Source organism: Thunnus albacares, chromosome 3 (genome assembly GCF_914725855.1).
Source record: "Thunnus albacares chromosome 3, fThuAlb1.1, whole genome shotgun sequence".
In the NCBI taxonomy this organism is placed as follows: Eukaryota; Metazoa; Chordata; class Actinopteri; order Scombriformes; family Scombridae; genus Thunnus; species Thunnus albacares.
The window spans coordinates 7103468-7122841 of NC_058108.1; the positions used below are offsets into that span (position 1 = coordinate 7103468).

The following is a 19374-nucleotide window of genomic DNA, read 5'->3' on the forward strand; positions in this document are numbered from 1 at the left end:
TGTGTATGAGTGTGTTTGTGTGTGTGCATGCAGAGCAGAGCATTGATACGTGAAGACAAGACTCAGCAGGAGTATTGCTCCTGTCAACAACACCAATCAGGGTGGATCAAACCAGTCCCAACACCTAACAATCACAAACGTTTGCTGGTGTGTGTGTGTGTGTGAGTGAAGTAAAGGAAATGGAAGAGAGAGAGTGTGTTACTGACAGGTGTGAATGACAGCGCTGTCCCTCCTTCTGCACATTAAAAAGTAACGCTTAAAGAACAAAGTGCGGAGATCCTGCAGGAACCTGTTGGCGCCCTGTAATAGATGTCAGTCCAAACATCGGGAGCGTCAGAACATAAGAGCTGAAACGAGCAGGTTCATTAAGATATCAGCATGACGCCTTGTCCATCTATCCAACCAGCCTCGGGCTGTTTCTGTTGCATGGTTAAGAAGCAAGAAAATATGAAGGAAAATCCATTAGTCAAGTAGAACTTTATTTGTCTCCAGAGGGGCAATAGGTTGTGCAGCAGCAGAAACAGAAATAACACAAGATCAAAAACACAAAGGCAATGAAATACAACATATAATAAAAGTAAAAAGCATAGAGTACATGTAAAAACAGAGTACATAATATTTATCAAGCGTAGTTGGGTAGTTAGACCATTATTACCTATTTCTATTGGTGTTTAACAGTGAAATAGCTGAGGGTATGAAGGAGTGTTTGTATCTGATGGTTTTGGTTTTTGGTGGGTATTTGAAGTGAGAACCCGAAGGCATGGTCTGAAACTCTATGGGGGGGGGGGGGGGGGTACCCAAAAGATAAAAGAAAAAGTAAAAATCAACTCAATAAAAGATCTGTAAAACAGAGTCATTTAACCAGCTTCCTCATACAGAAAAGGCTCTGCTGTTATTTTTTACACAACACATTGGTGTTGCAATCAAAGCTCAGCTTATTATCAATTATAATGCCCAAGTACTTGTATGACTCAAGGATTTCTATATCCTGACCATTGATTTTAGTACCGACAGAATTGGGGTGATGACATCTAAAATGTATATACATATCTGCATTTCATCTCAAGTAAGCTATTTAAAAAGATTAATTCCAGGAAAGTAAGTGAGGAAATGTGAATGCTTTTCGTTGGCAACACCATTTAATTTACATAATGTAACGTTAATACAAAAAGGACCAGACTGTGTTGAACAAAGGATAACATAAGACTTTTAGGAGGACACCTACATCTTCTGTCCTTGTTTTCAACAGCTGCCGTCACCACGATAACCACAACACATTCCCCTGAAAGTCACCACATAACACGGTCTCTGGTTAATCCGAAACACCAGCCGGCATGCTAACCTCAGCTCGCCACTTTAACTTCCCACTGTGGCGTCACACCGACAAAAACTTTGAATAACAGTAACTTGTGCAAACTGAAGCTCGGAGTGTTAAACAAGCTTCTTAGAAACAGCAAGAGGCAACAGAAAGATAAAAAAAGAGTGAAACTAAAGGTGTAAGTGTGACAACTGTTGTTGACAACAAAACAAACACTGCACCTCTGGTTTCCACTTAGGAGCATCAGAGATACTAAACATAAGGTGATGTCTCACTTCGCTTTAAATCCAGACACCACAAATGGACAAAAAAACGTACAAACAAGGCAGGATTTTTTTCCTCCCTGTCAATTTTATTTTATTTTTTTCCCATGCCTCATGGGCCCTTTCATATCATTGGGCCCAGGGCGTGAGCCCCAGTAGGACTGTGCATTAAAACGGCGTTGATGCTTATTTCTCCTGGAGGACCAAATTCCTGGATGGGTGGGCCTGGCTCCAAAAAGAAGTCCATTTGTGTGGAAGTCTATGAGAAAATTACCCTACTTTTCACTTGATATATTACCTCAATAAAAACTTTCGTAATGAGTTTATGGTCTCAATCACTAGTTTCACATCTTCTTCAAAACAGCATGATGTTCATTTTGTAAATTATGGGCATGGCTACCTTGTGATTGACAAGTTGCTACCACAGCGACAATGTTGATTAGGTAATGTAAACATGGAGTAACCCCAGATTCACAGAGCATATGTGTAGCTGTAGCCATCGCTATTTCAGTGTGTTTTCAGTTCATGAAAGTTAATTTTAAAAAGTCTTGTTCAGCATTTGGTTATACTAAAAACCCTCAGTTTTTCCACTAATTTCATTTAAGCCAGTTTTTCGCTAGCGAAAATTAACATTAGCATTTGCATTATCACAGTTAACCATAGACTGCACATGCACGTGCTAACCAAGCTAGCAGCTAGCATTAGGGTCAGCTCCACCCTCTGGTCCAAATATGGTCACTTCTCATCACTTCTTGCTTTAAAAATCCAAGATGGCAACAGTCAAAATGCCAAACTCAAAGTTTCAAAACGTGAGTCCACAAACCAATGGGTGACATCACGATGGCTCCATCCATTACTTTAAAAGCTGATGGGAAGTCCACAAACAACAGTCTGGCAGGGTTCTTACTACCCTCTAATTGCTTATTGATGAAGTTGAGCAGAGTTATAGTTGCATTCTGAAGCCCCCTGTTGGTTTGACATGCAGACTATAATGAGTCGAGATGATGCTCCAGAAGTTCCTTTTTAACCAACTTTTCAAATGACTTCATAATTAGTGAGGTCAAGGCTACAGGCCTGTAGCCATTCAGAGTCTTGAGATGGCTATTTTTTGCAATGGGAACTTTTGTAGATTATAGATTGTTTCCATAGTTCAGGGACCCATTGCTGACAGAATGACATATTAAAAATATAATTAAAAATAGGGCCTATTGGATCAACACAGTGAAACAGCATACGGCTACCAATGTTATCAGGGCCAGGGCTCGTTCTGGCTTTACAATGTTTGAAAGTATTCACAACAGTGTGTACAGAAAAGGAAGGGACAGCCTTTCTAGAATTTAGTAGGTTGTGTTTTAAAACAGCAGTTTAGTTGCTAAAATCATGCACATCAGATCTTGAATAAAACATATTAAACTCCTGAGCCAAAGCCAGATCTGATGAAAGGTCTTCTAAAGCCACCCTTTTCTTACTTTATCCCAACCCAACCATGATCCTGACACTGTCCCAGGCTGAGCCTAAACTGTTATTGCTCAGTTTGTATTCAACCTCTTGTTTGTAGCCCAATTTAGCCCAGTTAATTTGCCTCCGAGGAGTTACCTTCCTTAAATACATGTTCTTTTGTGCATCTGTTCTTTGTTTTGTTTTTGTTTATAGTAAGAAGAGAGAGGGAAGTGACACTCAGATGATTTTTTTTAAACTTTTATTTTGAATACAAAAAACAAAAATTATTGTTTGTTTTTTTTTTGGTGGAGAGGGATAACTCAATGATACCACTTCCACAGTAAAGCTAAGTGCAAACAGAAGTCAACCGAGCTGCATGACAAAACACAGCCTCCTCATTCATTTCAATGAGGCCATTGTTTTGACATCTCTTCCGGCTAGGAGCAAGGAGCTGGCATTGGCCAATCAAACATTTGCAAGTTCACATTCTTCAGAAATGACTCTGTAGCATAAACCCTGTTTGTACTATTTACCTGGTGATCGACATGACAGACGATAAAATGATAACAGAGTTTCAAGAGGTGTTTTCAGTTTTCTCACAGGGTTTCAGAATGATTTTGGAGTTGGATGATTGCTAATCCTCACAGCTTGATTGCTGACCATGTGGTCTATGCTGTGTTGTTGTTCAAATTATCCACACCAGTCCTTGTATGATGACACACGTATTGTTAGGTTTTAGTTATTGTTAAGTTAATGGGAGAACAAAATGAATTCCAAAGGGCATGATAAGAAATTGTGCGCCTCCACAGCTCCACCATGCATGAACTAATTAACATAAATTGTCTGCCTGCAGGTGTTGCACCAGGGCACTTGAAATTATTCTTTACTAATGAATGAAATGAAATCACAGATTTTTGATTAAATTTACTATTTACATTTATACATTGTGCCTTATAACAAACAAATATTATTTTAACAAATGGCTTATTAGGCTGGTACACAAGGATGAGTAAAAACAATCACAACAACAACGACAACAAAAAATCCAAAGTTTGTGAAGTCATTATATATTTTTGTACCTTGAATGAAGACAGTGTTGACTAGATTTAATAGGACATTAAAGCTGTGGGATGAATGTCTTTAGTACTCACAAAGTGATAATGGGTGTGTTGGTTGTAGTAACAGTAGAGGTGGATGGATGGTTTGGTTGGGTTTCTTTGAGATTAAACACACAGAGGGCCGATGGAGATCTGCATCAGCCTCTTAATCTGGCATGCTTTAGGTCCGCAGCGTATTGATCAGGGCTCGGCAGGCTCTCTACGCACTGATGATCATGACAATGGTCGATTGTGCTGCTAGGGCTGAGATTGTTTTTAAGCATGCAACCGAGGTGGTAAAACTGACATGAGTAATTCACAATAGGATTCAGGTGTGATTAAGTTTTGTAATCAGATGCCTTGTAGTTATTCATGAATCAACATCTTTGTTGCTTTGTGTGTTTCTGTCCTTGAATGCACATTGTGGACCATGAGCTTTACTTTTCTTTAATCATACATAAAGAAAACAGCAGGGATGTGAGTTGAATCTGCTCAGTTCTGTCCTGCTTTTAATAGCAAGGACATTGACTTTATATTTTAGGTGTTCACTAGTTACTTCTAAACTTTTAAAGGGCGTATTAAATCTGTGAGAGGCTCTCGGGCTCTAATACTGAAACATTCAGATGTTTTCAGACATGTGTACCACAGTATTCCTCCCTGTTATTCATAACCTCTTTACATTTTATCTCTGAATAGATACCAAATATATATTCATTCCACTTCCTCTAACTTATATAGTCTCTTCCTTTTTCCAATTGCCTGTTCTTGTGTGGCCACAGTAAGCAACAGTGATGGTTTTCAGGATTAGTAAACAAGCTCAGATCCTGTTTTGGGGGTCTGTCTCAACTTCCCAAAGAAGAACATTTTTGTTGAGTCTAAACAGCTGAGAACCACTTCTGCTTATTTTAATATGAATTTTGAGTCAAATAACTTAGGTAAGACTATAACTGACAATCAGCTACAACTAATAGAGATGTTAGATTATGGTGTTTTGCACAAATCACAAAGAAATAGACAGCAACAGTCATTCAAAATACAAGTTTGGAAGCTTCTGGTGTATTGTAGTGATGTGTATTTGTGGGCTTTTGCACTTAAACTATGTTGCATACAATTTTTGAAATATGAATTATGGTAATTATAATAATTGAGTGGCCTCTATTGTATGTCATTGATTTAAGCTTTTGTTTTCACCTCAGTTTGAAAATGGTGATGAAAGTAGCTGCAGTTCAATTTCATCTTATTATGAATAAAATTAGAGCTATAGACAATTAACTCCATTAATCCTATTGGTTGTTCAGTCAGCCATGTTTTCATGGCTTTACAGTCCACTACTGTCTGATCCTACCACATACTCTCCTTGCTGTCTTCTCTCGCTGTCAAACTCTGCTTAATAAATCTCAGCTGTTCTAACGACTGGTTGGATGAAATAACCTGTGTCTTCTTTAATCAAATCGATAGAGAGATAAGAGATTGGTGAAAATATTTACTCTATCTGGCAATGTGATTATGCCTGATCAAATGCAGGTGAGGCTCAGCCTGGCTTACAGAGACTGCAAACAGCAAGCTGAAATTATTTCATCAAAATAAGGACTGACCAATAATGGTTCCTGACACATATCCTTTCCTGACATGTATTTATGCATCCAGAAACACATGGTAGATTTTTTTCTCAAATGAAGAAGTAGTCCTCTACTTTTCAGAGAAAAACTCTTTTAGCTTGAGGAAAAACTGACATCTGTGACTTATGATGTCACATGATTTATGTCTGTCACACACATATGGCACAGCTCTGGTATATCTAGTATATCTTACCCATGTCATTCAGAAGCAAATGATATTGGCAAATGATATATTTGACATTATTGTACTTCAAGAATCCAAATTTCTTCATTAAAGGACAGGAGAGGGTCATATGTTGAGATGATTTGGTGATATAACTATTCAGGCTCCTATTTCTGTTTAGTGTTAGTGTCACAGATTATTTTTTAAAGTTTCTTTATGAGATACTAAAGAAAGATTGCAAGTCGCGTCTACTGTAGTTTGCTACTCAGTAGAATGCATCCAATTAAAAGTAAATAATAGATTTAAATGATTTTGCCACAATGTCCCTGATTACTTTTCTGAATCCCCTGTTCTACTGAAAACAGCTGGATGTGCTTAAAGTGAGCTCAGCCTTTTTGAAGTGTGTTAAAAATACAACTGTTTAATATATTGTATATACACTATTCATTCATCACTGCCAACGTCAGTTCATTTTCGATTTCTGCGTGAAGTGAAGTTTGCAACAGAGGGGACGAACATCAGGACAAACTTCAGCCATCCCCTGGAGAGCTGGGATAATGGTTGTCTCAACAACAGGAGTCATGACGACAGACGGGCAGCATGACTAAAACATTAGTTGGGAGACGATGAAAGACATGGAGGGGTAAGTGATATCCTAGAGGGTAAATGTTCACCGTCTAATTATAAATACTCTCTCCGCAAGCACTTCTGTCTTCCACATATCAGCACACACACACACACACACACACACACACACATACACACACGCACTAAAAGAATGCCTGGATGTACATATAAACCAGACAAAACCCTCATACAGTAAAGCTCAGAAGGACATCACCAGTCTGCCAGTGTGATCTCAGCACTGACAGGCCTGGACATATCCTCCTAGTTCAGTTCTTCAGTTGTGGGTGTGTGTGTGAGAGTTTGTGTGGAGTTTGAATTAGCATTCAGTAATGAATTAATTCATCATTCTGTGTTAACTGTCCATTTATGTACAGTAATTAAGTGTCAGTGAGTTTGTCAGTTGGGATTCATCTATGTCAGGAAACAGCAGTAACAGCGCATCTGTACTGATGTCTCATTTGACTGATCCAAATGTCAAATAGACATCTTCTACTTCCCCTGTCTCTCCCTACCAGCACACTCAGCAAAATAACATCCTTTGAATACTTTTTCTTAAAGGTATTATTTGGTCTATTTTACCAGACTACAATCTTTTAAAGGAAACACAAGATTTTAGCTTAAATAACTCAAGATATCTTTAGCTGACAAACTGGTTCACTGAGAAGCAGTGCTACACCGTCCCTCAGCACCGGCTCTCCTCAAGACTGTGTGCTGAGTCCCCTCCTGTACTCTGTTTTCACCCACCACTACATGGCCAAGAAAAGATCAAACCACATAGTGAGGTTTGCAGACAACACCACAGTCATTGGCTGCATCACAGATAGTACAGAGACAGCATACAGGGTGGAGGAGGTCCTGTCATCATGTTGCGAGGACAACAACCCCCCAGCTGGATGTCCAGAAGATTACAGAGCTGGTAGTGAACTACAGGAGGAGGCAGGATGCCCACATTGCCCCATCTATATCACATGAACCAGTGGAGAGAGTAAGCAGTGTCTGGTTCTTTGGGGTGCACATCAGTGAAGACCTGCGGTGTCCTCAGCACGTTGACATCGCAGATAATGACTCTTCTTCCTCTGCCAGCTAAGGAGTCTCGGCATGGACTCGAGGATACTCTGCAACTTGTATAGTTGCACAATCTAGAGTATCCTGACTGACTGCATTTTGATATGTGGTCAAAGCTGTGCAGCTTATTGCCTTCCATGTGGGACTTCTACACCAAGAGGAGCAGGGTAAAAAAGCCAGAGGATCCTTCAGGAGCCGAACCAACTGAAACCGTGGGTCGTTTACTCTTTTATCATCCGGAAAACCGTACTGGAGTATAGCAGCACAGTACAAAAGACTTCCCCCGAGCCATCAGGCTCTTGAACTCCTGAACACTTCACCCCCACTGTATCAATCCTACGCATGTTATCGCTTATGCAACTGCCACTTATTGTCATTTATGGTTACCTCTAGAAGACTGCCCTGCTGCACTCTCTACCAGCTACACATTTTTCTTCACTGATAGACTGTCACTGTGTGTGGTCATTATAGATTTCATTACATTACTTTAACTAACTGCAGAGCATATCATGGCAGACTATATACTGTAATTGTGTCAATATATTTATTTATATTACTTATTTATATTGCATACATCACTCTGATTCTAATATTATTCTCTTCCTGCCTGAAGCCTGCGTTATATGCGCTTCCTGTCTGTAACTGGCTTGCATTCAGCTTTCTCTAGTCTTAACTGTCATAAAACTCTCGGTCATAAAAAAACTGTTTACCATAATCAGGGTAGGGGATAAAAGAAACTAGAGCTGCGACTAACAATTATTTTCATTATACTCGTAACCGGGTTTCTTCTTACAAGCACGCATATGCATAACAAAAGACTGTGGACAGGGAAAGCACAGCACAGAGCTGCTGGATGAAAGTAGAAATTATTACACAGAGTGATTCATTCTCAAATTTAAAATAGCTCCATGCAAAGTCTGGCTGAAAGTAACACAAAGTAGTTTCCAGAGGTTTGAATAAGTTGGTGTCCACTGCTGAACATTTGACTATTTGTTAAATTCACACAGTTTTGTGCTGTGAGGTCAGCGCTATCTGTCTGTCTGCACTGTCCCAGTCCGACACACAGGCACAAAAAAATTCAGGAAGCATGCTTTCAAAAGGTTGGTGGTAGGGGGGGGGATCTGGTTACTGATCTGTTGTATATATACACGGATTTACAGTAACTACACTCTCTCGTTGCTTTGTACACTTTACTGGAACATGTAACAATAAAAAACCTTTTCCAATCCTCACTTTATCTATTCCTCTGTTCATTTTCAGTTTTATCATTCTTTTTTCACTTGACACATTTTTTATTCTTCTCCTCAATGAAGCTAATCAGGCACCATTTGTCTTTAGGTGGTAATGAGAATATTTATTTGTATAAACATACCTTAACTGAAGTTTGTGCCACCGTGAAACTTCCAAGTGTGGGGTCAAATGAAAGTCAAGGGTGAGGGTGGGGACTTGGGGAGAATGGATGAGCAGATTACACCCACGCTTATGCAGTCATGAACACACACACACACACACACACACACACACACACACACACACACACACACAAAATGCACTGGGTGGGATGGGGCAGAAGAGCTTCTATTTTACATTTCAAGAAAGACAGTGAGAGAATATAGGGAGATTAGGAATGGGGTGATTTGAGAAAGAGCACTCCAGAGGAGTGGGAGAGAGATGTAGAGGAGGATACAGAGATAGTTAATGTAGTGTGTGAAGAGGTGATGAAATAAAGGGAAGCGGAGGGAGAAAGACATACATCAGAACAACAAAGGGAGTGTGTTTAACTGACTCCCTTATCAGACAGGGTGTAAAAAGGAAGGATAATAACCATTAATGGGTGAATAGGATGAGATAAGAGATTCAGATGCAGGCCATAAATGCTGAAAGTCGAGCAAGAGAAAGACAGAGAGGTGGAGTGAAGGATGATGCAGGCATGTAATAAATGCAACGGACCTGATTCATGGTTTTCAATTTCACTGTCAGTCAGAGAACTCACAGAGCAGCACGAAGATTAGATCCGTCCAGATAGTCACCACTGAACACACACACAGACACAACAGCATGGCAGACACATGCATGAACATGCATAAAAGCTCAATGAAATTTCAAATTACTGTGTGTTTAAGTGCTATTAATAGGTACGAGTTAACAAGCTCTGTCAAACCACAAATACAGAACAAGTCCAGCAGAACACGACGGGGGACACTGAAAACGGATGAATATGTTGACCACTCATCAGTGATGTTGTTCATTTTAGTTTGAACATTCTGACTGTGTGATCCTGATATTATTGCAGACCTTGATTATACAGTTAGCGTTAGCCTTACACAATTTAGGCCTACTCTCAGTTTTTAATACTCCTACTGTATTAAACTCCTTTTGTGTTGTTAACATTTGACTTATTTAACATAATTGTGTGAGAATTGTCATTGTGGGCATGTTAGCATTTAGCTTCAAAGCACCGCTACACCCAAAATACAGTATCACAGAACCGCTAGCATGGCTGTATTTGCTTTGGTTTTCTGTATTTGCATTGTGTTTCTTTATGCTATGACTGTGTATATATTTGTTTTACTCATTTGCATTTTCTAAAACACATGTCTGTGTTTTGTCTTAGTGCTAAAGACGTTGCCTTCATTTGCTTGTGTGTTTTTAAAGTGAGTTTGTGTGTTGTGTGTTTTTGAGCTCTCTCTGGTGTTGTACCTTCATTTCCTTTGTGCATAGTGCAATAGTGTCCATCACCAGCACAAAAATCAAGCAATTTTTTTATTGTAGTATTTTGAGTTGACTTAATTTTGTCACGTTCCCAATGTGAGCACACTACATACTCAAATCCTGATTAGAACAAGTATTTTAGTGAATGGGCACAGCAAAGTTTCCATTTGATTGTTCATTGGCTCATATTTCACATCATTTCCTGTTAGTATAAAATCATAAAGTTCATTCATAATTAATTTCTTGTACTAACTGAAAAATACTGTACAAACTGTAGTATGAAAATCAGTATATAGTACGTGTTTTTGTGCCCAAACACAGATGTTATAATACACAGTAATAATCATTTTATCAGCTTGTGTGTGATTCCTTGTGTGCGCTGCATATTACTGACCACTATGACAATACCTGTGAAAATGTTGCACTTTCTATTTTACTTACATGAGCGCATGAGGACAGAGCCTGCCTAACTGTTAACTCTCCTGTATCTGTAGTAGAAGCTCAGCAATTTAAAACACCTGTAAGCTGTCACGTGCCCCTGCCCTGCGGCCATATCCTGGATTAATTAGCCACAGGGGTGTCTCACATTGATGACGTCAGCATCCGACTGGGGAGATTAAATAATATGATGTTGATGACATCAGCATCAGACTGGGGAGATTAATTAATGTGATTTTTGCTGATAGATAAAATGTCTGTTTAACCAGGCAGGGGCAATCAGCTCGTAATGTGCTCTCTTTGTGTGTGCGTGTATGTGTGTGCATGTTTGTGTGTGTGTGTGTGTGAGCACAGCATGCGTGAGAAACCTGGGCCAATGTTGATTAAATAAACAATGGCTGTTTGTGAGGCTCCTTGCATAATCACTCACCCTGCACCTCAACCCACCCTAATGAATAAATAACAGAGAGATCAAATAGAGGAGTCGGCAAAAGAAAATATACATGAAAAATGCAAGAGTGTTTTTTTTTATATAAACCTCCCTCTCATTCTGAGCATGTTAACAACAGTCAGAAACTTTAAAGTTCCCGCAAGACACACTAAACCATCCTATCAGCATTAAATATGTTCTCTGTTGTAGATTGTAGATTGGATTTTGACTGATGAATGTTCTTTGGCTCAGGTGAGGACAGTTCCTAGCAGTATTATCTTTTATTTAGTGTGCTCTGGTTCCCTGGGAGAGAGTATAATGTGTGGCGGGGAGTGCTCTGGTAGTGAAGGTTTCACTCAATCTATTGTGTTTGCATGAATACATAAGAGATGTTGATGAGTGCCTTTGTTGTATGAGGCTTTATTTCATTTGTTATACATGTAGTACTATGAAATACCAAGCCTGTATTTTCCCTGCGTGATGACGTTGATAAAAACACGGTGAAAGTACTAACTGGCAGTTCAACAGAGCGCTGAAATGTCAGTGTTTACATCATTCTTCCTGTGGAAATGATCTGCTAAGGAGAGACTGGAGTTCATCCAGGCACAAAAGAACTGCAACAAAAGAAAACACCTTCCAACCTCTGATGGTGTTACTATTCAAACATCTATTGATTTATTCAAAGAGGGGGGGAAGCAGTTCAAGTTTTAATTAATATCTACAGTTCAACATCAAGATATCTGTTATAAACTATTTCCTGGCTTCCATTAACGTTGATACATTTATAAAAGCGTTGATCAAATGTTATTCTCTACTCATCCCTGTGACTAAATAGTGCTCTGTGCTTGTGATAGACTGGCTGTTTGTGGTGCACCATCAGAAATCCAACCTCAGACATTACTGACAGTTTAATCAGAATTGTGCTGCTAGGAAAGAGTTTGGGTCCAGATTTTCTTCCTGTCATATGCTGACAAACACTCCTGAAGTTAATGTCCTGTGGAGTTTTTTTTTCTTCTGGTAAACAAATGAAAGTTATATTTACACTCATTGTTACTCACCAAAATGCACTGTGTCATTGTTACTCACCAAAACGCACTATGTATCCTCAATGTCTAACAAACATGTTGAGTGCAATTCCCTCTTCAGAAAACATTTGCAAAGATGATTTTTTAAAATGTTTACATCCATGTTTGTTTGCTATTGTAACCATTGTACTGTCACTGTACACATAGCTTTTTGGGTTATTTTAATTACTTAAGTTTACCATGTTAATTTATGTTGCTTATTAAAATGTACAATATACTTTCATAAGTTATGTATTTCAGTAGTAATACTTTCACGTTGTACGTGCTCTGCCCTCTAACAGGCTTTGCTATTGGTTTACCCCCTTAAGGCTCCACCTTGACCTACAAACTTTGTTCACTATCAGGTGTCGCAGACAAATTCACCATGTATACTTGCAAGTCCTGCTTCTCATGTGACTCGCCTATGCCACCGGGCTGAGCAGCTGGGCTCACATTTTTATCCCCAGCAGCAGCAGCAGCAGCAGCAGAGGCTTCGCTGGCGTCACTGCACCACGGAAAGGTCCAGTGACAGGTCCACAGTGGCTTTCAGTAAGTCCGCTGCTCGTCTGCCACAACAGTCGGGCTGAGGGAGCCCCTCGGTCTGGGCAAGGACTTGATCACTAGATCTGTGATGCGATCCGCAGAAGTTATGAGGTGGTGCGTCAACCTCCCCCAGCGGGTCTGAGGGCACACTCCACCAGGGGCATCGCATATCTCAGGGATATGACTGCTGGTTCTGTGTCTCATTCAGTGCTTGGTGCACTGTCTGGAAGGATCTCATCTAGTGCAGACTAAGGTTTGATAAGCGGCCAGCTGTTGCTGGCCTTTTTGCAGTCCGGTGTGAGACCCTAAGACAGGTGGTGCTTGACCGTTGGACTGCTGCTGTATGTTGGTTCGAGTCCAGCTGGGAGTACATCTCATCCCTAACAGCCTATGGCTTAGGTTATAACCAATAGCAAAGCCCGTTAGAGGGCAGAACATATACGACATAGAAATAGTAGTTATCTATTTGTAACTCCATTTCTATGAGTATGTGAGTAGCCATCTAACCACAAGCCCAGCTGGCCCCAGTTGTTTGTTGCTGAGTTTCAAAGGAAGACGAACCGCAAGTGCGCTGGGGCTTTATAGGGGGAGGATGCTGCAAGGCTGCTACCCCCCCGATTGGGCAGTAAGTGCAAAGATCTTTCTCAGGTGCCGAGGTGGAGCCTCAAGGGGTAAACCAATGGGGAAGCCCATTAGAGGGCGTTACATCCATTAGCGTTGGAGTTACATCCAGGTAACTACTATTTCCACAATATTATTTTGGATTTTTGCAGAATTAAGTTCATTTTGTATGTACAATAATTATCTATCATTAACTGTCTTTTTCACTGCCATTTGCTATGTTTGTTGGCATGTCACCGCTACCAGCAGCAGGATGTGAAACCAACCGATGTTCATGTGCACACCAGTGCATCCTTGTGCATTTGCACAATACAAACAAAACAGGGACCCACTTGTAAAAACATTGCTCCCTAGCACTACTAGTGGTGGTCAAAAACTCCACTGGGTACCTTTAAGTAGCTCTATTAAATTGAAATTCAGGTCCATGCATTACACTGCTTAATGGTTTATTTTTATGGCTACAGGGATGGCAGTGTCAGCCTGTTGGTCTGTCGGGTGGTCAATCACTTTGGATCAGACAAAAATATTTCATCAACTATTTGATTGATTGCCATGAAATTTTGTGCAAACACTCATGGTTTTCCTGAGGATAAATCCTTATTACTCACTGATGATTCTTCAACTTTTCATCTAAGTGCCACCAGCAGGTCCAAGTTCTCAAATATCCAATGAAATATTTCAATATTTAATGGATGGATTGGCACAAAATTTTACACAGACGTCCATGTTCACAATGTCTCTACAACTACTGGATGGATCAGCATGAAATCTGGTGTCATGCAGACAGAAGAAGAAGTCCAGGAAGCGAATGTGCAAATGTGATAAAACTGCTACTTTTATGGAGAGCTGTCACGCATCAATGCTAAAGAAAAATGCAACTGTCCCAATAGTTTGTTGTGTATCATCTGCCACTGCATGTTGCCTGTAAGACTTTTTGTTTGAAACTGTGATAGAGTCAATATAATAAGAGACAGCATGGATAGGTAGAGCTGCAACGATTTATTGATTAATTGATTAGTTGTCAACTATTAAATTAATCACCAACTATTTTGATAATCATTGAATCGTTTTGAGTCATTTTTTAAGAAAAAAATGTCCAAATTCTCTGATTCCAGCCTCTCAGGTGTGAAATTGTCTGGTTTCCTTAGCCTTATATGACAGTAAACTGAATATCTTTGGCTAGTGGACTGTTGTGGACAAAACAAGCCTTTGAGGAGGTCACCTTGGACTTTGGGAAACAGTGATTGACATTTTTCACTGTTTTCAGACATTTTATGGACAAAACAACTAATCGATTAATCAAGAAAATAATCAACAGGTTAACTGATAATGAAAGTAATCGTTTGTTGCAGCCTTAGACGTAAGTCTACTAGAATGTAGAATGTGTGAACTGAAAATATTGCAGAGACTATCTTCTTGAGCCACAAGAGGGTCCAATATATTAATGGACTCAAAGTCAAAGGGCAAAGCTATTACGTTCTTCCAACAATGGCCCCCACAGGCTCCATCCATAGTCCTGCTGAATGAAGCTGGCCTTGTCTTGTTTCACAACAACCTTCTTTGTTGGTTTATTGATTGGAAAAAGTTAAGCCAGTGAAACCTCAGCTTTTGACAACAGGGGTCCTGCCAGGAGGAAGAAGTTAATGGAAAAAAGACATTAGCTCACTTCGTCTGCTTCCATGTTTTAAGACCAACGTGAATCAATATCTGTCCTTTGTAAATGTTCCCTGTATGTATGCCGGCCCATCCCGACCAGGCAAATCAAATCTCCAGCCATCATACCATTACAAAAGGCTGGTCTGATGTCTGGGGAAACTACTGAACCCTTAGGCAGGTAAACTTAGGATATTACTTCTTGAAGAGTGAAAGAAAACACAGAGGGGGACAAAAAGACACCAAGGAGGAGAAAGGGCACTGTTATTCAGAAACAGAGTGCAATCAAGAAGACAAACTTGGTGCTCAAGAGCATGTGTGTGTGTATGAAATACAAGTGCGAACCTGGTGCAACGGAGCACAATCTGGAAAACAGGATGTATGGAATTATTAGATTGTACTTGGGGCAAGCTTCAGTAATGGCCAATCACATCAGCTCCTCTCATCTACTTTTAAAGCAGAAGAAAATTTTCAGTTGACCCAGGACAAGAATCCAGCTTAACCTTTCTTCACAGAAACCTGCCTGTGATGTGCAGAGTGTCGAAGTGCAACACATATAAGCCATAAATTGCATTTGTGTAATTGTTTTAATGTTCTTGTCACAAAATATTAATTTTGCAATCTTGACATAATTGGATTTTGCTTCTCACAGTCACTGCAATATGAAAGAATCATTTTGTGAACTTGTCACAAGAAAATTAGGCTACATTGATTTATGTTTAATTTGGTCACAACAGGCTACTGTAAACTAACTTCTGATGACCACAGGGACACTCAAGGCCCCTAAAGGCAGCACAGGGAGCCTGTTTGCAGCTGCATTAGGCTATAAAAAACTCTTCTTTGCAGATGTCAAATGTGAGCAGTAAAAAAACCAAACAAACAAAAAAAACGGCAGAGATTGTCTGAATGTCTGCAGATTACAGATGATCACTGAGCCTAGTATGGCGCTCTGTGCACAGTGATCACAAGACAGCAAGACATTTAGGGTTCAACAAACAAGGAAATCTTGTTTTGGAAAATTTTGTTCCACCTTCACATGAAAACAACGCTTGCTGTGTCATGATCACGACATAGTCATTCAGAAATCACAGTAGAAACAAAATATTTACATCCATCATATCTAGTAGCCCACTGACAGCCTTCTGCAAGCACTTCATGTCACTCCAACCTGACTTTATCGGTTCATTAAGAACAACAATGAGAGGGAGAAATGTAGAAATTAAAGTGATCATATTCCTCTAATTCAGTATCAGCAAACAAGCTGTAACCCACAATACAATCGATTCATATAGATCCATATATCACATATCACCTCATCCACTGTTTAATCATCGCTGGCATCATCAACCATTACTTAGGCCTATATGTCCTTCATCACCACGCAAAGTGTCATCAGCACACAAGCAGATAATTAATGAAGAGCACTGAAAGTTTGCTGATAAAGGAAACACAACGTTTTACTGGAACTAAGTTCTCGCATTCCTTCATCGTGATAAGGCGGCCACGAGCTCACGTAACATCCCGCGCTTCAGCTGCCATCAGCGGCGAGAAGCGCGCGCGAACACACACACACACACACACACACACACACACACACACACACACACACATACACACACACGCGTGCACGCACGCACGCACGCACGCATTACAGTATTTGACCATAAAAGTCATAATACACAGGCGCTTGAAAAGTGAGTGGAATCTCTGTGTTGTGGACGGGCAGAGGACACAGACTACAGTAGCGTACAAGACTTGAAATGTAGACAGATGTGATACGGTAGCCTACATAATAGGACTATAAATATTTTAGACTACATATAAAGCGCCTTTGCTGGAAACATCAACCTGCAGTAGCTCTTGAAAAAAAAAACAACTCCAAAAAGTTGAGGCTGCGCTCTCCTCCAGAATAAAACAGAGAGAATCAACTCAGGCTCTATTAGAAAGTATCTGCCAACCACTAGCCTGCTCTTCTGAAGCTTAGAGAAGACAGACTCAGAATAAACAGATGAATAGACCAAACAGCAAAAAAAATTAGACTTTACCTAAGCGTGCAGACCTCCTCTTGCGCCCCTGGCACCCACGCACCACCCGCTGCTCATCTCCCGGCCCGGCCCATCACCGCAGGTACAGTCCAGAGAGCACAGCGCGGGCGCATAACCGTGTCCAAAGATAGGATGGGAAGAAAGAAAGAAAAAAGGAAAGAAAAGAGTAAAAAGGAGAAAGAAAGAAAAAAGAAAGAAAGAAAGAAAGACAGAAAGAAAGAAGGAAAGAAAGAAAGAAAGAAAATGGAGTTGTGGCAATAAATTCCTCTTCTTCTCCCCCAGTTACTATCTAGGCTCACTTTTGTTTTTTGTTTGTTTCTGTCTGTTTTTTTAATTAAATCTCGCTCCTGTTGCAGAGTGGACTGAAGTGCGTCGGGCTGGATGAGGCTTAATGCTCCGCTGTTGCTGCTCTGCGCTGCTGATTTCTGTCAAACCAACCTGGATATACAGGATGACTTCCGGTAAGAAATTTCAAAACACAACTGAAAAGAGTCAGTGTCAAAATCAAGAAGGAAAAATATCTAGAACAGATCATATATCATTATTGTAAAATATGTGAAAAATAACTGAGACCCAAAAGAGGAAAATAAGAATGAAAAAATTTATGTGAAATTATTGTCCATAGCTAGTAGCTACTACTATAAGTAGTGCATATCCGTATGTTCACACTAATATATCTAGAGTGTGTTTGAGTTTTTATAGCATGTCCAGGTTTGTAGACTTGAGTAGTGAAACCCACATCCCATGCAGATCTACAATATGTTCAGCAGCTGCAGCCTATAACAAGTACAAACTGTGTAGATTTGAAAAAGTACAGTGTGTTTTTGTCAATATCATTGTTAAAGCACACACACAAAAAAAACAAGAACAGGATACAAAACAATCCCAGTGACTGAGCACAAACCAGGTACATAGCAAACCAATGCTGAATGGATCGGTCCAGAGCACAGAAATGTAAAACCATCACAAAATCTCCCTCAAAGTTGCAACTTGAAGAGACGAGGCAGAGGTTAATTTTTTCCAAAGCTGCATCACGTCAATCTTAAGGGCTCAGGTTGTCCTTATTTTCTGTAAATGCCAAAGAATGACGCAAGTCACATTTAAAGGCACAGAATAACTGCAGCTTGTCTGTTAAGTCGCCTTTAACAGACAAGGAAATTGTCGTTCAACCACCTGCATTGTATATTATGTTTATTGGTGTCATTTGGCCCATCATGCTACTATATTTGAATGCCTTATTTTGCAATGTCAGTCTTATAACTTCCAGTATGAGTATTGGTAAATGTGGTGAGCTTTATGCAGGTCGGCTCCCAGCTGATGCTCCCAACAGAATGTGAATCAGTCATTGAATACTTTTCCTCTCTGACTCATGGTAGGAAGCGTTGGCCTCCTCATAGTCCAAAGGAATTTTAGAGGAAGTGATAATAACATAGGCTTTTATTTTAGCTATGTTATAGCATTTTGAGAAAAAATGTATAGTTTGCTCCATGTTGAACAGGCACCATAGTGTCTGTATGGGACAAAAAGATGTACATGTGGGAGGAGGATCAGAGGTCACTGACAGGTTAGTCTCAGGTTGCATTCTGCAACAGATATGCAGACTCAGGAAAACAACAAACCAGCAGAGGAAACCAGTAACGCAAGCAGAATGGATGGTTCCAATACTAACACAGTTTAGGGGATTAGCCAAGTACCAAGCAAAGTATTACCTAATGTTTTGTGAAGATTCATTTTGGCAACAAAGCTGCAGTGATCAGTCCTCTTACTTAGTTGAAAAGCTGTCAGCAGTAAGTTCAGGACTATAAATGTTAAAAAGAAATAACTCAATCAAACTTTCATTTATCTTTTTTTGCTCGTGCATGATCTAGGAAAAAATTTAAATGGCAAAAATAATCATTTTAATGTTTGAAAATGCCTCATTACTACTAACATTTCAATTAAAATTCAATCAACAAATAATTATCCATTTACTGCCACAATCATAATAAAATTGTGAAACTGAGTTTTTCATTTTCAAATACCAACGGTGTACTACCTAAACATGAAAAAATATAAGCAAAAACATTTGCATTTGAATTTGAATTTTGCTTTGATTTTAGCCAGCGTTCATGGCTGAAATGCACCAATCAGAGGTTAGTATATGTTCAGCCTAGTATACGGTTTTGTTGTTGTTGTTGTTGTTTTATTATTTTAGCATAAAAGACAGACTTGTATCCTTGTTCTGTTTGCAAACCACAAAACAAGACCTCAAAAGTATGGCCCCAAAATACGTCACA

At 39.7% G+C, this 19374-nt stretch overlaps 1 protein-coding gene across 1 annotated transcript in view; it reads right to left on the reverse strand.

Moving 5' to 3' along the window:
• The window catches only part of gcgrb (glucagon receptor b), a 55494-nt gene extending 38237 nt beyond the window's left edge, over nucleotides 1-17257 (reverse strand). Inside the window, exon 1 of the mRNA XM_044339729.1 lies at nucleotides 17099-17257. The gene's annotated coding sequence lies outside the window, so the exon portion shown is untranslated. The remainder of the gene's footprint in view (nucleotides 1-17098) is intronic.
• Between the last annotated feature and the right edge of the window lie 2117 nt (nucleotides 17258-19374).